The sequence below is a fragment of the Schistocerca gregaria genome, chromosome 6 (assembly GCF_023897955.1).
Source record: "Schistocerca gregaria isolate iqSchGreg1 chromosome 6, iqSchGreg1.2, whole genome shotgun sequence".
NCBI lineage: Eukaryota > Metazoa > Arthropoda > Insecta > Orthoptera > Acrididae > Schistocerca > Schistocerca gregaria.
Window position 1 is genome coordinate 528751126 of NC_064925.1, and position 18777 is coordinate 528769902.

At 43.2% G+C, this 18777-nt stretch overlaps 1 protein-coding gene across 3 annotated transcripts in view; it reads left to right on the forward strand.

Annotated features, from left to right (window-relative positions):
* The window catches only part of LOC126278325 (ras-responsive element-binding protein 1-like), a 380719-nt gene that overhangs the window by 314348 nt on the left and 47594 nt on the right, over nt 1–18777 (forward strand). Inside the window, exon 1 of one of the 3 annotated variants that reach the window (XM_049978345.1) lies at nt 8569–8897. The exons of 1 other annotated variant lie outside the window; for it this stretch is intronic. The gene's annotated coding sequence lies outside the window, so the exon portion shown is untranslated. Of the gene's footprint in view, nt 1–8568; nt 8898–18777 lie in introns of those variants that run through there. One more of the 3 variants, XM_049978344.1, reaches the window with a different exon arrangement.

Genomic DNA, 18777 nt, shown 5'->3' on the forward strand with positions numbered 1-18777 from the left:
TTCCCGGCGGGGTCAGTGATTTTCTCTGCCTCGTGATTACTGGGTGTTGTGTGATGTCCTTAGGTTAGTGAGGTTTAAGTATTTCTAAGTTCTAGGAGCCTGATGACCATAGATGTTAAGTCCCATAGTGCTCAGAGCCATTTGAACCATTTTTCTTGTTGCATAAACATCGTACGTTCCAGCAGGTGTTTATCAGCCAGGCTGGGGATGATGCGATTCTGTAACGTATCGGCGTACCTCTCACCCGTCACGGTAGCAGTTACGAAATCAGAATCATGCATTTCCTTGACGAAAAAAGGGTCGATAACGGTAGATATGGTAAATCCAACCCATACCGTGACTTTCTCGTCGTGCAATGGAGTTTCCACGACAGTTCTAGGATTTTCGGTAGCCCAAATTTTTGCAGTTGTGGGCATTGACAGACCCTCGAAGCGTGAAATGAGCTTCGTCGGTCCACACCATCGTTCTCGCCACAACTGCATTTGTCGTCGGACCTTTACCTGTTTGAATCCCCATTCTATGGCGATAGGATCGTAACACTGAACTAGCACATTCCCCATTCTGATAATACAGCTTCACTAAAATCGAATTTTCAGGTAACGTCAACATACTGCGACTGCTGGCGTATCTGATTCTCCCTCTCATTACAGCTCCTTTTATACACGTTTGTCATGATCAGTCACTGACGTTTTGCTGTCCAGCGCCATCTGTCGGACATTTTGTGAACTTTGCTTTTTTTGTTCTAATAAAACCCCATATCATTCCAAGCATGTGTGTCAATTTTCACCTCTCTATCTACATTATTTCGTGGTTTATTAAGTTTTCAAATTTATACTAACTTTTTGATCGCCCGGTACTTTGCAATTAGACACTCCTTTGAAATACTCCTGTGTTACAGCTTTCGAACCTTCTCAGGCTCATCGTCAGATGGTGCATATCTAAGTTACATGTTTATTTCCATAGCGAAAAGCTTCTGCTGTGGACGCCGATACTGTTTGTGTGACTCGAGGCCAACTTCGATATACGACAACCATTACTTTGCGCTTAGGTAGAAATCCCACTTGGTATGTGTATGTTTTGCATAGAGCGACCTAGGATCTGTGCACAATTTCCTGAAGCTAACACTCAAACTGATGAGAACTGTCTAATGATGATTAATTAATAAACAGAAACCGCTCTTAATACTATCTCAATTGCCTGTGGCTGAGAGATACAAGAAAGGATTTCTCTGAAGCGTATTCATGCAAAACCCGCAGTATTTGAGGAAGTGAAAACATGTGGAATTCTAAGCGAAAATATCGCTGCTCTTCTTTAAGGTTACCGGAACAGTCTAAATGAATGCTTGGCTCACCGTCAAATGAAGAAACCTACAAGTCACTTTTTCGGGTAGCTGTTTTTGCAGCCTAATGTTGCACTTTTTCTTTTTTGTTTTGCCCTGATTACCGGTTTAGATCGACTACTGATATCTTATAGTGGCTGCAAAGCGATCACTCGGTTGCAAGTGCCGTGTACAACACGGCCTTATGTTGTCCTATCATATATGGATAAAACTTGAACCGCCTTTGTTGTTATCATCACCAGTGGCAGGGAACCGACTGTCTACAAGTTAGCCGGCCGGAGTGGCCGAGCGGTTCTAGGCGCTACAGTCTGGAAGAGCGCGACCGCTACAGTAGCAGGTTCGAATCCTGCCTCGGGCATGGATGTGTGTGATGTCCTTAGGTTAGTTAGGTTTAAGTAGTTCTAAGTTCTAGGGAACTGATGGTCTCAGAAGTTAAGTCCCATAGTACTCAGAGCCATTTGAACTATTTTTTCTACATGTTATTGTCTAGTGGTGAACTTCTTAATGGCTATCTTTCCGTTGTGACGCAGTATTCATGAACCCCATAAAGGACAGAAATGCGGTAGCTAAAAGCCTGGTTTCATATTCAAGAGATACAGCTTTCAAATTTTAATGACAAGACACTACAGAAAATTTCCGCTCGGCACTCTTGATTTACTTTTTCGTCAGTTTCCCTCAGTCTCTTGATGCGACCGCCAGTATAATTTCTCCAACAAGCCGCACCTGATTCCTTCTCTCATTCTTATGTAACTCAACCAGTATTCTGATGACCTCAATACCGGCGAGACGTTGAAGTCCAAAGATCGATTCACACCGGACGCCACGTCACGAAATGCAAAGCCTTCTCCCACGTAATATAAAACTCGGCATTCTCACCAACTGTCTGCGCAACGAACTATCGCAATAAGCGTAGATGCTTTTATATAGGAAAGTGAAAACAGTGGGTCTCATGTAAATACCGATCGGAAAAATTGTATGTGAGCACTGGCAGACAGCGTCACAGATTGCTGAGAAAAAATAGTGTGATTTAAATTAATCCATCTGCTAATGAAGATAAAATTATTTGGAATTAGTATTTTAACTTATATTTGACCTAATGTCTAATGTTCGCATCTAGAAGTGTAAACAAATTTTATTTGTCACCACTCTTCTGACTTGTTAGAAAAGTGTTGCCCCGCAAGATTTCCTCTCCTCTTTACGTCTCTGTAGCACTTGTACCACAGAAGTTATTTCCTGATGTCTTAACAGATGCTCTGTCATCCTGTTCTTCGTTTTTAGCCATTGTTTCTCACATATTATTCCCCTCGTCGATTCCGCAGGAAACCTCGTACTTTCGTATATTATCAGTCCACACTATTTTCATCATCATTCTATAAAATAACATCACATCTAAGACTCTTCGATTCTTTTCGTTTCCAGTTCCCCTCAGGTCGTGATTCACCACATCCATAGAGTATTGTGCTCTAGGTGTAGGTACTCAGAAATATTTTTTTTTTCAGATTAATGATTCCACTTGATATCAACGGAATTCTTTTGGCCAGCTGCGGTGGCCGAGCGGTTGTAGGCGCTTCGGTCCGGAACCGCACGACTGCTACGGTCGCATGTTCGAATCCTGTCTCCGGCATGAATGTGTGTGATGTCCTCAGGTTGGTTAGGTTTAAGTGGTTCTAAGCTCTAGGGGACTGATGACCTCAGATGTTAAGTCCCATAGTGCTCTGAACCATTTGAATTCTTTTGGCGAAGAGTGCAGTCTCTGCGTGTGCTCTTCTGTTTTCTTTTGTGTCAATCTTAGTCCGTTACGCATTATGTTGCTTCCAATAGGTGCGGATTCAAGAAAAGAAAAACCACTGTAGCAAGCAGCGACGTAAGCAAAATATTATGATTATATTAAAATGTTTTATATATTTTATTGTGATTATTATTAAAATCGTAGGCTTCTGCAATACGTTAAATGTGGGGGTGACGGCAAATTAAATTGCGTGAGTGCGGGGTGGGGAGCACAGTGAGAATATCTGACACCGTCTAGAACCGAACCCTGGATGCACACTTGGGTTCCCCGGTAGCAGATAAAATTATTTCATCTGCTACGTGGTTTGCAATCTTTATATTAAGTTTGTCGCTACTTTTATTTATGCTGCACCTTAATACTTTTGCCTCCCGTCGGTTCATTCTCGGTCCATATTATTACCGCACATAATTTTTGCTTATTAGACCTTTTTATTAGTGTATCACGATCAGCTGATTTCGACCTCATACGATCTATAAGTACCGACTTAAAAATTCAGTATTACATCAGTATCTGTACACAAATGTATCAGATACTTCCGTATGTTATGAAATTTACATGTAAAAAGTGCATTTCTGTAATCAGTAACTTAACACACACACACACACACACACACACACACACACACACACACACACACACACACACGTATATATATTGACGAGTCACAATTCAGATCACGCAACTGACCGTGATAGACTAATTAAGGAAACATAACCTCATTTAATAATTTGATACAGGTGGCGTGTCTCAGTTCTAATTCATAATCAGTCGATATTCTTTGCTCATCTTATTTCATCTAAATCCATACACATACTGCCCAAGCCATGGGGAAGGGTACTACGTACCACTGCTATTATAGTCGTTTCCTGTCTAATTCCACTCGCAAATAGAACGTCTCTCATCTTCGTGCCTCTTACGCGAAATGTACTATGGCGGCAGTAGAGTCTATATGCAGTCGGCCTCAAATGCCGGTTCTCTAAATTTTCGCAGTAGTGACTCGCAAAAAGAGAGTCGTCTTCCCCCCACGGATTCCCATTTGAGTTACCGAAGCCTCTCCGTAATAATTGCGTTCTGACAGTTCCTAACGGTAACATATTCTGTCAGGACACCTGTAAAGTGCTCCGATGTCGTTCTTCAATCCGACCTACTGGGTATCCCAAACACTTGAGCTGTATTCAAGATTGGGTCGTATTAGCGTTCTACACGCCGTCTCCTTTACAATATTTTCATCTACGAACTCTTCCATTTGGTCCGTGTTTGCATAGAAAAACAGTAATATCAGAAACTGAGTACGCCTTGATGCAAAACACCTTGTTATTCGTTTAGTTCTTTATTCTCCCAAACTAGTTTCGGCGACAAATATCACCATCATCAGTGGGTTTTATACAATAAATAAGATTTAAAAAACCACTGATGATGGTGATATTTGTCGCCGAAACTAGTTTTTAAGCAGTAAATAAGATTTTATGCAATAAATAAGATTAAAAGAACCCACTGATCATGGTGATATTTGTCGCCTAAACTAGTATGGGAGAATAAAGAAATAAACGAATAACAAGATGTTTTGCATCAAGGCGGACTCAACTTCTGATATTACTGTCTCCTGAGCTACACTTTCCCAGAATTCTCCCAATAAAACCAAGTCGAGCATTCGCCTGCCCTAGTACCAAACTGACGTGCTCATTCCATTTCCTATCGTAATGCAACACTACACCTAGATATTTAGTGTGACTGTCGAGCAACACACCTCTAATGCTGTATTCGAACATTACAGCATTGTTTTTCGTATTCTTCTGCATTAACTTACATTTTCTGGATTCAGAGAAATCTGTCATTCATCGCACCAACTATAAATTCTGTGTGAGCCGCCTTCTATCCTTATTTTCAAGTTGTAACTACGGCCTTCTCGATTTATACGCGCACGGCTTCTGAGCAGTGATACACAGGTCGTCGAGGATCGTGAGTATCGACACGCAACCCGTAAGCGGTGACGTTGGGAGATGGGACGGATTGTGGAATTCCTAACGAGCCTGGTGTGGGACTTAACCAGAAATCTCAGAGGTAGTGCGAGGTACCACCTCATCTGCGTCGTTACCTGCTCAGCGGCTCCACCTGGTATTCCCAGGGATGGCCAGCAGGCTTACGCGACCGCGTCTAGGCACCACTTCCTGCTTTACTGCCTGGACCTGCGAAGTGTCTGCGCCCAGCCGCCGACACTTCGCCGGTGCTTCTGGGTACTTGGGCGGCCGCCTTCTCTCTGAAGCCTTCCGGCCGCATTCTTGAGCTGCGATATGGCTTAGCTGTCCTGGAAGTGTTACATGTACCACCCGCCGTTCGAGTAAGCACTGAGGCACGAGGATGAGAACTCGAAACTGTGTCCAGTTCTCACGCTCCTGAACGTTGATGAAATGCCAGCCTCTCCTTCGCTCAACGCCCTTACACTCGCCCCCATCTTCCGACGCCATCCACGTCCTCTTGTAGCGACTTCAGACTTCGACGACACTTCGTTCCTCCATCATTCCCGTAATACATTGGCTTGTGTGTTAAGTGAGTGATAGTACTATTCACTAAACCTTTTTTAAAATTTTTATACAGCCTCGATCATCATCACTCATTTTGCAGGATTACCATTTTTCGCTAGTTTTAGTCACCGCCAGAACTATTCAATTCCGCTTCCTGTGCATCCAGGTAGTACACTAAAAATAAGGAACTTCAAATGCGTACATTCTAGGTCATGATTTACTATGGGGTATTAATTTTAATTGAAACTATAACGCTACCTTCAGCAACCACAATTTATTTTATTTGCATTACAATTTTTCAGAGATTTAAACCTTCATCATCAGGTAAATTTATGATAGTTAGTAAGACATACATGAGTTGTGTGTTCGACCTTGGAGTAACCTGTGGCGCTGTCTCGTAGTTAAAGACGAAAACAAAACTCTGCTTCAGTACAAGTCTCAAACTTCTGTAGAGATCTTCTGTTGTAAAGATGAACAGAAATATAAATGTAAATATTTACATTGAGCATAGTGGCAAAACTTGAGACTTGTACTAAGTAAGATACTGTATTGTTTTGGTCTTACGCTACTAGACTGCACTTCGGGTTACCTCCAGCGTCGTACGCACAACCCATAGACGTCTTGTTAATTGATACAAACTCACCTGTTGTTGGTTTAAACCTCTGAAACGCGCAGTGGAAATAAATTGTAACTGGTGACAGTAAACGTGTAGTTTCAGCTGATAGAACGAGGAATGTGCGTTAAGTATCTTCATGCACTCACAGTCATTGACCTGCCGAACTGACCACATCTGATGTTGGTCGTACCAAACCAGATTTGATAATTCTGCAAACTTGCCAACCTTCTAGAGCCTGTGTAACAATTAAAAGGTATAGAACAGGTATAAATTGCTTAATAAAGCACTGACTATTTCCAGACCGGCAGTACTATTAAGTATGGATAGTATGGATCTCCTTTCCTCCGATCTTCTCAGCACTGCCGCGGTTCTTACTCGTATCACTCACGTTAGCTTCGAAAATTAACAAGTTTTCCAAGTCTGCCCTCCGATTTCTGAGACGTAAGCACCTGTGCTCCAAATAAAGCTCTTGTGGAAATGTTTTCTGGTAGGCTAATTCGGATGTCCTGATTTAGTATTAAAAAAAAAAAAAGAGGGAGACTGGAATCAGTGATGCATCATATTAATAGGTTAGAAATGCATTTATCCGAACCCCACATCGTTCTTTAATTAAAAAAAGGAATCTTAGTTTGGTTAATTACACTATATGATACTGACGTTGTTTCCACCAACATCGTAATGAGCCCAAAGCTTTTCGAATTCCAGATTCACTGGGGTACTCATCACGATGATCATATTATTTTGTTCATGTGAAAGTGGTTGAGTTTTCACTTCCCCAATGGCCAGACTTCTTCCGCAACTGCTAACTGCAAGATGCTTGTAATGAAACATTTCAGTCGCCAACGAAGATGTAATTTTACTCACACAACCTGCTTCTCTTCAGCTTTGAAATATTCTCAAGCGCGTTAACTGTTTACGCCAACAATAGAACGATCACTCTCCTCACTTCTTGACACGTACATTCCCGGAACCACATTGTGATGCGAAAATCCTCTCTTTTAGAATGCAGGACCCCCTCCGCAATGGTGGTACTGTTGACGGCGCGTACTTTGCGAATCGACGCTGTAGCTCAGACAGCGGGTTTCGTATTCTGGACAGTCGGTGTTCAAATACGCGAGCGGAAATCGTGATTTAGTGGTTTTCGTAAACCACTAAGTTGGTTCCTGCAATTAGGCAACGGCGAAAGTCCTACAACTTTGCCAACTTCTTGTCCAAACTAATTATCGTCCATGTTTCACTTCCATACATGGCTACATACAAATAATTTCAGAAACGACTTCCTGACACTTAAATCTATACTCGATGTTAACAAATTTCTCGTCTTCAGAAACGCTTTCCTTGCCATTGCCAGTCTACATTTTATATCATCTCTACTTCGACCATCATCAGTTATTTTGCTCCCCAAATAGCAAAACTCCTTTACTACTTTAAGTGTCTCATTACCTAATCTAATTCCGTCAGCATCACCCGATTTAATTCGACTACATTCCATTTTCCTCGTTATGCTTTTGTTGATGTCCATCTTATACCCTCCTTTCAAGACACTATCCATTCCGTTCAACTGCTCTGCCAAGTCCTTTGCTGTCTCTGACAGAATTACAATGTCATCGGCGAACCTCAAAAGTTTTTATTTCGTTTCCATGGATTTTAATACCTACTCCGAATTTTTCTTTTGTTTCCTTTGCTGTTGCTCAATATACAGATAGAATAACATCGGGGAGAGGCAACAACCCTGTCTCACCCCTTTCCCAACCACTGCTTCCCTTTCGTGTCCCTCGACTCTTATAACTGCCATCTGGTTTCTGTACAAATTGTAAATAGCCTTTCGCTACCTGTATTTGACCCCCCGTAAAATGAGAGGGATCCGAGTTCACACGGAGAATTGCAAATAGTCATTCTGCCGCTCACCATTTACAAGTGGCAGGAAAGGGAGGTGGATACAGTGTAGCAAAAACCACACACGTTAAGGTGAGTTGTGGGAGTATAGATGTAGACTTTTACGAGATCGTCGTGCAGCTGCCTAGTTTGTTACGTGCTTTATTGGGATTAGGTGAGTAATACGAGCGCTCTTACGCATACGGCAGGGAAGCGGCCGTTGCTGTTGTCTTCGCCGCCATCGGGGAAGGCAGTTACCCATGCCGCTCCGTGCTCCGCCGGGAAGCGAATTCGCTGCACCAGTTGTCCGAGGTGGGGTGAGCGAGAGAGGGAGGAGGGGGCGTTGATCCACCGGCAGGGGGGGAGCTGGGCGGCGTGGTGGGGAGGCAGCAGCAGCAGCAGCCGCTGGCGGAGGGGAGGACGGGGTCCTAACCAGGAGAGCCACTCAGACGCGCGGCGGCAGTGGACTAGGAAGGAAGCGTGTGCTGGGCGTCAGATGGAGTTAGCTCCGGAGAGGCGAAGGGCAAGCTCCAGCCAGCGGTCCGCGTGCGCAACAGCCGGTCGACAAGTGCCGCGCGCACAGTGATCTGCGGTTCCTCTCGCAGCTTCGCACAGTGTGTGTTCGCTATTCCTCACATTTGTGTACAGTGACACGGGGTGTTGTACTGCGTTCTGTGAACTCTGTACTCTCGCTTGTGGACAGTGATCATCTGCCTCGAGGGGAGGAGAGCTGCGTGCATCCAGTACACTGACGATGTAAGTAAATGTTTTCCTTGCTTACACTTAGCAACTTTTGCAATTGATTTTCGCGACGTGGCGTTACAGAATCGGCGGGTTCTTGCAACACCGCCTGCTTTCCTGAGCATTATTGTTACCAAAGCGAGAATAGCTGTAGTGAGGATGCCAGATTCACTATTCTCCGTTTCAGCACAGAGAAGTAAAGGTGTCTATATGTCTACGAGGTTTTTTTTCCATTTGATCTGTCGCCCGAGACAGGGACTAACAGCGTCTCGATCATTGCTACGAAAGTGCCGTATTTTCAAATTTCACTGTCAACCATCTTCGTTCCACAACTCTTCCTCAATTTCAGTATCTTAATTGCTAGCTGACTTCAAAAGTATTAGCGTGATCACATAGTGGCAGAGATGACCCGTGCTGTTGCGTGCGTCATTGGGATTTTGAAAGTGTAGGACAGCACGGATGCGGTGACAACTTATCTGGACGGCGCTTTTGTCTATAGTGCGCTTGGTTGACAGATTTATTTTTTGTTTTCTAGTATTTGTTACTCTATTGTCGTTTTGTGCTCCCACTTTTTCTTACACATGTGACTTTTAAAACTGGTGAAGGTAGAGAACATGATAACAGCTTCACTATTGCCCGTATTCATGATGAACGATAGTTAATTCCGCTTGTAACTGACCAACTTTTTAAGGGTAACTTCTCACAAAAGGCCATGGGTCTTGGAGTGCGTACGACGGTGAACCCGCCAGAATGTTAGTGGCTGCGTGCCGTGCCAGGGTCTGAACTCAATCCGCATCTGACATACCAGTAGGCTAAAAGTGATGTGTTCAGGAGATGACCGCGGCCGCATGAATAGCGAGAACAAACAGGAAAGTAAGAGCTACAGCGCAGACTGAAACATGCATTCAGGTGATGCTGTGATGTTAGAATCTTATTTTGAATCGATGTTCCTTATAGAGTCGCTGATCCCAGCGGCCGTACGAATGTATCGATTCACTTGTCGTCGTTCCCATCCCTATGAACATCTTGTTAGCCGTCTAGTTACAGGTTCCGAAATCAATTCCCATTCTGCAACCGAGTGAGCACTGATTCGAAACTTCCCGGCGGATTAAAAATATGAGCCGCATCGGGACTCGAACTCGGGAGCTTGGCTGGAGTAAAACTATGAGGAAGAGTCGTGAGTAGTACGTGGATACCTCAGTCGCCAACACAGTTGTCCGAGAAGAATAAAGATTCTAGGTTCGAGTCCCGGCCCGGCATTCAGTTTTAATCTGCTAGGAAGTTTCTAATGTCAGTTTGATTCTTCAATAGAAATCTGCTGCTTTGTTTGTATTATTGTACTATTATAGCACTGGGGGATTACGTGTAGCCAGTGGTTGCGCAGAAAGGAATTTGTGATTATAACGTCACTGTCATTTGCGTCATTTAAGCTGTGTTTTTTCGAGATAACCGAACTTTCATTTTGAACGAGCAGGGTGCATCCTTGTAAAAGTGTCTTAGGGGAAAATACAAACGTGCAACGTTTAATGATAGCTTATCCTGATCCCAACCAACTTATGCTCCAATATCCATTAACACAGGCAATAGAAAGTGGCGTAGTGTGGCTACTTTCAGCTCTTGACCAGATGACACGGCAGGTTCCGTTTGCACGCAGAACCAGCCAGTACCAGCCGAATGTTGTCCGCTGCGCCGTATTCTTGTCTGGGACCAATGAGCAGCTCTGCTCACGGTCTCTAGTTACGTTGTCTTGCGTAGCATAGCCATCGCCCAGGCGTTTTGCGCCTTTTAAATATACGCTGCGCGGTCGCCGCGCGCCATTGTACTCTTATCAAACTCTCACTAATGTGACAGAAACAAACGTTTATATTATCCATTTTGGTTGGAGAACACCACAGCTTTTTTCGTAAATTACACTATAGGAAATACTCCTATGTAAAGCAGGGCAAGAAGTCAACGCTACTACCATCTGACGATGCGCTCAGGCCCGAAACTAGCCATGGTATAATTAATCATTTCAACTTGCGGCTCGTTGCAATATTTCCTACAGTGTAAAAAACGTGATTACTTCTGATCGAGTACTAAATCTTTTAGTATTGTTTTCCGCTACTTCTTTTCTCCAAAAATAATCGTTCATCTTGATCTACATGATTTTGCAGTTTTCTATAACATTGGTATCACTTCGGGCTTTTGCTTTCCTTCTTCATGTTCCGCGCTATTTATACGTAAAAACACCGATCACACTAGTAATTTTATATGTGCCAAAAGTACAGTATTTTTTTTTAACAAAAGGTTGCTCTGTCTTTCTATTAAGCGACGACTGCAAAACTCTGAAGCTGCAGTTTCATTTGCTGTTAATTTTATGTTTTTAGATTTTGTATAGTACAATGTAAATGAAGATCGGCTACATCTTTGCAGCTGATTGAAAACGTGTCGGTTAGAACCACGTACCAGTACTTAGCTTTTTTCTCATTTTGGTTACTTGTAAGACACGGACGCCAGGGTGTAGAAAGAGCTTCGTAACATGACATTTGAGACATTCAAGACATATTATCTGCTTACGTGGTTTTACGGTTTAATGTCGGATGTTCTGTATAATAACTGCGCAGTGTTTCTGCAAGGAAGCCGATCGCCGTCTTCAGATCCCGCTTCGAGTGTAGAGCTGGGTCGCCGGTACAGCTTACGTGATAGCTACCGTAGAAATTTTCTTATAATCTCAGATTTGTAATGGTTAGAAGATTCGAAATAGGAATTGTTACAGTTCAGATCTTTACTCTCGTATAGCCAATAGTTGTCACTTGTAACCCCTAAGACAGAACTGAACTCATTAGTCGTTTAGTGTGATGCATTTCGCCAGAACTTTAATGTAATAGCGAATTAATAGATCGGTCTGTTGCAAACACCAAATAATGGCATTTAGTTTTCTTCTACGTCGGGCTTGTTGGGTTGGTTCGACTGGACGACGTGAAATTGCCAGTGGTCTTACTGAAAAAGCGATACGCCAGAGATGACACACCAAACCTGTGTAGCATGTAGTGTTGTATGTAAACCAGACGATCGACTGTCCTTTCATTGACAGCACGTCATCTCTCCTGCTACGAAATGTTAATGTGCGATGTCGTTCTTTCATATTCACTTCTTAGCGGGTCAATAGAAATAGAATGGTGCCGTCTTGCTATAGCTTCTTTCCTAAGCAAAAGCTGAACTTGAAATAATGTCAGGCAAACTAGTATTAAAACAGAATGTGGTAATTTATGACAGGTAGATATTATGAGGTTCTCTTAAATATGACGTGGATTTCATATGCCATCTAGTGGAAGAATACCGTACGCCCATTCAGAATGCTTCACGCCTTTTTTCCCTAAGAACGAGGCAATGTACACCGAATGCAGATAATTTTTGGAACTTTGAAGTTTTCCACATATGGGGCCTCTTAGCTCAGTATTGAGTTTGCAAACTACCTGTCATCGGTGCGATTGGCGTCTTTGCGTAATTCTGGGAATACGTTGTTTCTTTCCTGGATAGTATGTGGTTGATTCAGAAACGTTCTTTAAGAGTACTCATCTTCAGATTTTGACTGTTTGTCATCCGCTCATGGTTTGCGCTTCGCAACTCGCTGCTTTACATATTGGGTTTGGCTATCGACGTCTTGAGCCGCGTAGCTCTTAGCTTTCGCTTGCCTCTGCGGAGGGACGGAAAGTGGTGAACCCGAAGCCTCTCTGTCAATATTTTCGTTGCCTCCATTCACTTCTGACGGCGTATCCACTCGTTTAAAGGACTCCTCTCCCCCATACGAAACGATTCGCACGTGTACCGCTTAACTCTGCTGGCATTTGACGGCATGTTTCACGTAGCTCTACCCAGGCTCGGTGGTTTCTATGGTGTTTCCTTTGCAAAATCGGAATACACGCTTCTGATGTTATGTTGATAAAATAATATTATGGATTTGTGTAGAGGCGTGGAAATGTATTGTACAAAAAGTCTATTGATTTTAAGTATACCTGTAAGGTACTGGAAGAATGCACGAACAGTAAAATTCTGGCAAACGTACGTCGATGTCTGACCAGGAACGCTTGTTGAAATGTGACCGGTTTCCGCTGCATTAGCCGTGGAAGGCAACACGATCGCTCTCCTCGTCAGAAAATTACCGCTCCAATTTATGCAGACGTTGAGGAGCAAGGAAATGAGCAGCACTCAAAATTTCTATCCGGCCAACCTGTTTAATGGCTTCCACAGCGTTCATAAGCACCGTCAGGTCTAACGTGCGCAGGTGGTTTCTTTGCACCTTGTGGTGCAATTGTTAAGACACGGGGCTCGGGTTTGGGAAGACGGCGTTTCATATCCACAGTCCGCCCATCCTCATTTAAGGTTTTCGCTCATTAAGGCAAATTCCGGGGTAAATCCTTCGAAAAGGATTAGGTCGATTCCCTTTCCCCACATCTGTCCAATTCGATCTTGTGCTCCTCGTCGCCATCGGGGCATTTATCTCTGATCTTCCTTCCTTCATTGATTTCCCTTCATATCCTTGTGTCCCGCATCTCTAACGATATTCAAGTCTACACAACTCACATTACGACTTAACGTGATTTGTGTGACATACACGATTCAAAGCATGAGAAGGCATAATGACAGGGTGGACCACAGCATAAGAGGTAGTGTGCAGATGCAGAGTATTGGAAGCTGAGAAACCTCACGAAAAGAGTATTAAAAGAAAAGTGTAATGAATGAGGTTCTTGGTTTGCAGCCCGAAATATTCGATTAACGAAGGTCAGAGCTCGTTCAATTAGCACGGATGCGCAGAGACATATGTTCAATGCACTTAACGACGGTATAGTAAACCCTTCAGCAGAGTATTTTTCTGTTTCTAAACACACGAAACAATTGATGGCTTCAGTTTAAGATTGGATTATAGAATACTATAGTAACCGGTCAGTTAATTTCACTTTCTTTCGCTCTGATTTATTTGGAGCAGCTATTGATTTTTCGCTTCGTAGTAATGGGAGTCACCCGTCCGGTTGATCGTACTAGATGTAATGCCATTGCGCATATGGACCCCTTGCAGTCCCGCTATGTTTACAGGTGGAGTTAGATCTACATGATGTGCGCTCCTTTTTTGCGCCGTAACCTCGAATGAGTGAGAACTGTACTTGATTCAGAACATGCCATCAGTGGAAAACACTTGAAAACATATGCAGTTATATTTATTTTGAAGCGTGGAACAACAAAGTATGATCATTTAATAACATGTAGACATTACTTCGTTATGAGGTCATACAGCAGAAATCGGCAAAATTTACAAATACGTCTTTTTGGCATATTAACATTCCGATGAAGGTCCGTGGCTGACAGCTCAGTGCTTCATGATGAAGCTTAGAAATGCACACTGGCGAAGTAAAGACGCTAATGAAAAGCCAGCAGACGGTATTTGAAAACCCCGAACTAATTATATCAGTGAGCTGAAATAAAACACCTTTGTGTTGACCCAGAGGGACTAAGCATCCTCCGAAGCTGCAATAATTTGACGAACGAAACTTCGTCATGTCCTCTTCCGGCGGGGAATTTCAATCTGAAATTCTTCTGAGAAACACAGAGCGTTTGCGTAATGTCGAATGTTGTCATACGGAAAGTTTGATACCATTCCGGAGGTGGAGTATCAGGAAGCAGTGTGCGTTAGCCTTTTTATAACCACCTGTTGTAAGTTGGAATTGTACGCCCCAAGGGAACTGGAAAGCCAAAGAAACATTACTAGCCACAAATCTAACTTTTCAATAGTCACAGTGGGAAGGAGGGATTCTTATACAGGAAAGAGGACTAGAGGAATCTGCCTAAAATTTTGAGGAATTTAGCACAGTGATACCGTACGCTTCGATTAAAACAATAGAATTCCCTTACTCTAGCCAAAACGCTGTGAGGAGCGTTACGGTCTACCGGAATACCATTAAGCACTGAGAGGAATGAAGAGAACCTCCACACACACACACACACACACACACACACACACACACACACACACACACACACACACACACACAGGGAATCTAAGTATTAATTCATTTCGTGTCACATGTCAGAAGTTGAAAGATTTCTGCGTTCGTGACAGATGAGCCTAGGCTCGGGTCTTGCTGCGATACCAGTCTATAGCGCTGCCAAATAGTTTTTCATCGCCATTAAATACCGACATAATCTGGAATTTTTGAACGCTCCGTTACTCCTAGACGCGCGTGATCCGATCGTACGTAGAGTGTCGCACCGCCTTAATGGCCCCTCTGTTCAAAGGAAATTCTGCTACTACTCGATGCTGTCCTAGGAGGAGGTCTACGATCCTAAAGCGGGAAAACGAAAAAGGAATTCCTAGTAAAATTAGTCTTTCGAGCAAATCCAACGGCGAATGGAATAAAGTAGCTAGCACAGCAAGTTTGAAAGGAGGAAAATCAACATAAATGTATAGCCAACACACTAAGAAGGAAAGAAAACAAATCGACCACAAAGCCACAAAAATAGCTGTTCTGTCTGAGTATTTATACTTGAAGCAAGCAATCACTGGATGAGCACAAAAACCACTGCAGACAATTTTTACTCTTTCTTTTGTTAAACTAATCAGCGCTTCCAAAACGAAGCTTCTGGTGTGTCTGAAAAGAAAAGTTTACAGTCCGTATACATTATTATTTTTGCGTAATGGCAGTGAGACATGGACTTTTAATGCGAAAATCTTTTAATAACCTATGGGTCGTTCAGTGAGCGAGGGTTAGGTGTATGTCGTAAATTGTTGCGACGAATATGAAAAACAAATGGGACAGGTTCCAAATGGTTCAAATGGCTCTGAGCACTATTGAACTTAACATCTGAGGTCATGAGTCCCCTAGAACTTAGAACTACTTAAACCTAACTAACCTATGGACATCACACACATCCACGTGTACTCGCATTCGGGAGGACGATGGTTCAATCCCGCGTCCGGCCATCCTGACATAGGTTTTCTGTGATTTCCCTAAATCGCTTCAGGCAAATGCCGGGATGGTTCCTGTGAAAGGGCACGGCCGGCTTCCCCGTCCTTCCTTAATCCGATGAGACCGATGACCTCGCTGTCTGGTCTCCTTCCCCAAACAACCAAACACATCCATGCCCGAGGCAGGATTCGAACCTGCGACCGTAGCGGTCGCGCAGGTCCAGACTGAAGCGCCTAGAACCGCTCGGCCACACCGGCCTGCTTATCGAAAGTATCTGTACCAGAGAGAAGCTATTGAAAATAATTAAAAATTCAAGGCATTAACCTTGCTTAGTTCTCACTAACGTAAGTCAGTGATGTACGGTGTGGGCAAGGCAAAAAACTGGCCCGTAAAATATTTATAATACTGACGAGTAACTGACACACATTAATGAACAGGAGCGCCGCTCATCACAGAAAATGCTGGAAACCGTTATTTGGAAGCTTCAGTCGGTTGCTGTCACATGACTGTAAATGGGCGGCTTCAATTTTCTCTGTCCAGTGTACTTCATTGTGACATTCCGTTTGAATGAGCGAGAGAGGAGCAGACGTGTTTAGTCACCAGTTGAGTGCAACAACGAAATGGTGCTCATTATGAAACAGCACGTGTTCTTTGCCGAGAATTAGTGTGAACCACAATGCGTGGAAAACGTGCGTGGAACTGTTTTGCGCAAGAGTTTGGGTGTAAGTGATTTGGCAAAACTTTCGGCACACACTTTATAGTGGCAAAATGGCGCGAAACGGTCTCTGTAGCGAATAGAAATCGTAACTATTCCTAAAGATTTCGAACAGCGGAAAACGTTAATGGAACAAATACGACGAAATCTGTACGCTGTTTATCTATGCAAGTGGGGATTAAGAGATGGTCGTATCGAAACATTATATATATATAAAATAAAACTTGCAGCTCTGCGCTTACAAGTCTGCTGTTGTGCATGAGTTACGGCTTCCAGACGAACTTCTGTGCATGGAGTTCTGCCGTTGGTTTCTGTGTCAAGTGGAATCAGCACTTTTGGAACGACAGTTTTTCGATCCTACAGATGCCTGGTTCAGCAGGTCAGGGTAAATGGACTCTCAGAAAATACGACCCTATGTATCAGAATGTTTCCCTGGTCAGTTTTATTTTCCACAACCTACACCAGGTGTTTCTCCTATGGGTCGTCAGGCGCATTTTCTCTCATGTTTGCCAGACATTTACAATTTCGTTTCTGTAATATGTATGTGTACACTGGACTGAGACAAGGGGATGCCATTTCACCATTTTATTTAACCTTGTCCTAGAGAAGATCGATAGAGAATTTTCTAAAACCAGTCCACAAAGGATCCAGATACAAGATGTGAACATTACAAGACTTGCCTATGCAGATGATGTAGCAGTAATAAGTAGTGCCAAAAGAGAATTAATCAGAATGATGCAAAGTTACTACAAAATTGCTCAGAAAACAGGATTACATGTTAGTGAAGAAAAGACAGAATATCTGCCCATAAGTAAGAAAACCAAAAAAGATGCACCTCTGACTGTAGATGGATTCAGTTTCAAGACTGTTGACCACTTCAAGTACCTAGGAAGTCTTTTTAGTGGTAACAACAGAACAGATATAGAAATAGATACCCGTTTACCAAAAGCAAACGGGACACTTTTTAGTTTCATCAAATTCTAAGAAAAAGATCACTTAGCAGTAATTTCAAAATCCGCTTATATCAATCGACCATTATGCCTGTAATGTTATATGGATGTGAAACATTAATATTTACAAAGAAAGATGAAGAAAAACTGTCGCCGGCCGCGGTGGTCTCGCGGTTCTAGGTGCTCAGTCCGGAACAGCGCGACTGCTACGGTAGCAGGTTCGAATCCTGCCTCGGGCATGGATGTGTGTGATGTCCTTAGGTTAGTTAGGTTTAAGTAGTTCTAAGTTCTAGGGGACTGATGACCACAGCTGTTAAATCCCGTAGTGCTCAGAGCAATTTGAACCTTTTTGAAAAACTGTTAATATTCGAAAGAAAAGTACTAAGGAAAATTTTTGGACCTGTATACGACCAAAATAACATGGAATGTAGAATAAGAAGAAATGAAGAATTAAGAGGGCTGTACAAACACCGTAACATCGTCGAAGTACTCAAGAGGAGAAGGTTGAATTGGGCAGGCCGTATAGCAAGCATGACAGAGAATAGACTACCTAGAATGGCATTCAGCAGAATAATAGATGGAACGAGAGGAATCGGGATACCCAGAATCAGATGGCTGGATAACATTCGGGAGGACACAACTAGGATGAACAGCAACAGCAACTGCACAAACAGCGCATTGGACAGGCAGAAGTGGAAGAGGCTCATAGAGCAAGCGTATGGTCGATAAGGCCCTAGCCACATGTAAAGTAAGTAATATGTAGCTGAAGTCAGCACAAATACTGATCATGGCGTCTTTCATACGACGCCCATCTTCGACGGAAGGCGTCGCCTCGGTTTGTTTCCCATCACAAACAAAAACATTTTTCAATTGGAGTTTCCGTGCCGATTGAAGAGAGCGATCCCGTATCAGCGTAGTGCGTTATTCATTTTATCAGTGTGTATTGACAAGAAGAGTAAAAGGCCAAGAGTAAGCAGTACTCCAGTAGCTACTGAGCAGCGCCTCTGCATGGCGGTGGCACTCGGTGCGGGCTGCCGCTGCTGCAGTACTGGTTATTCTTTGTCTTCTGCTGTCCCTGTTAATAGTTATCTATAAAGCGAATGTCGCACTAGACTAATTTAGGATTGCTCTGACGAATGGACACGTAAAAATTCCACTTTAAAAATACATTTGTCTGTAACGGGAAACAGACCAACGCTTTCTGTCGGCGCTGGGCTTGCTTGAAAGACGTGTGGAGCAAGATTTGTTTGGGGCGACTCCAGCTATGCGATGGACGAAGGAAATTG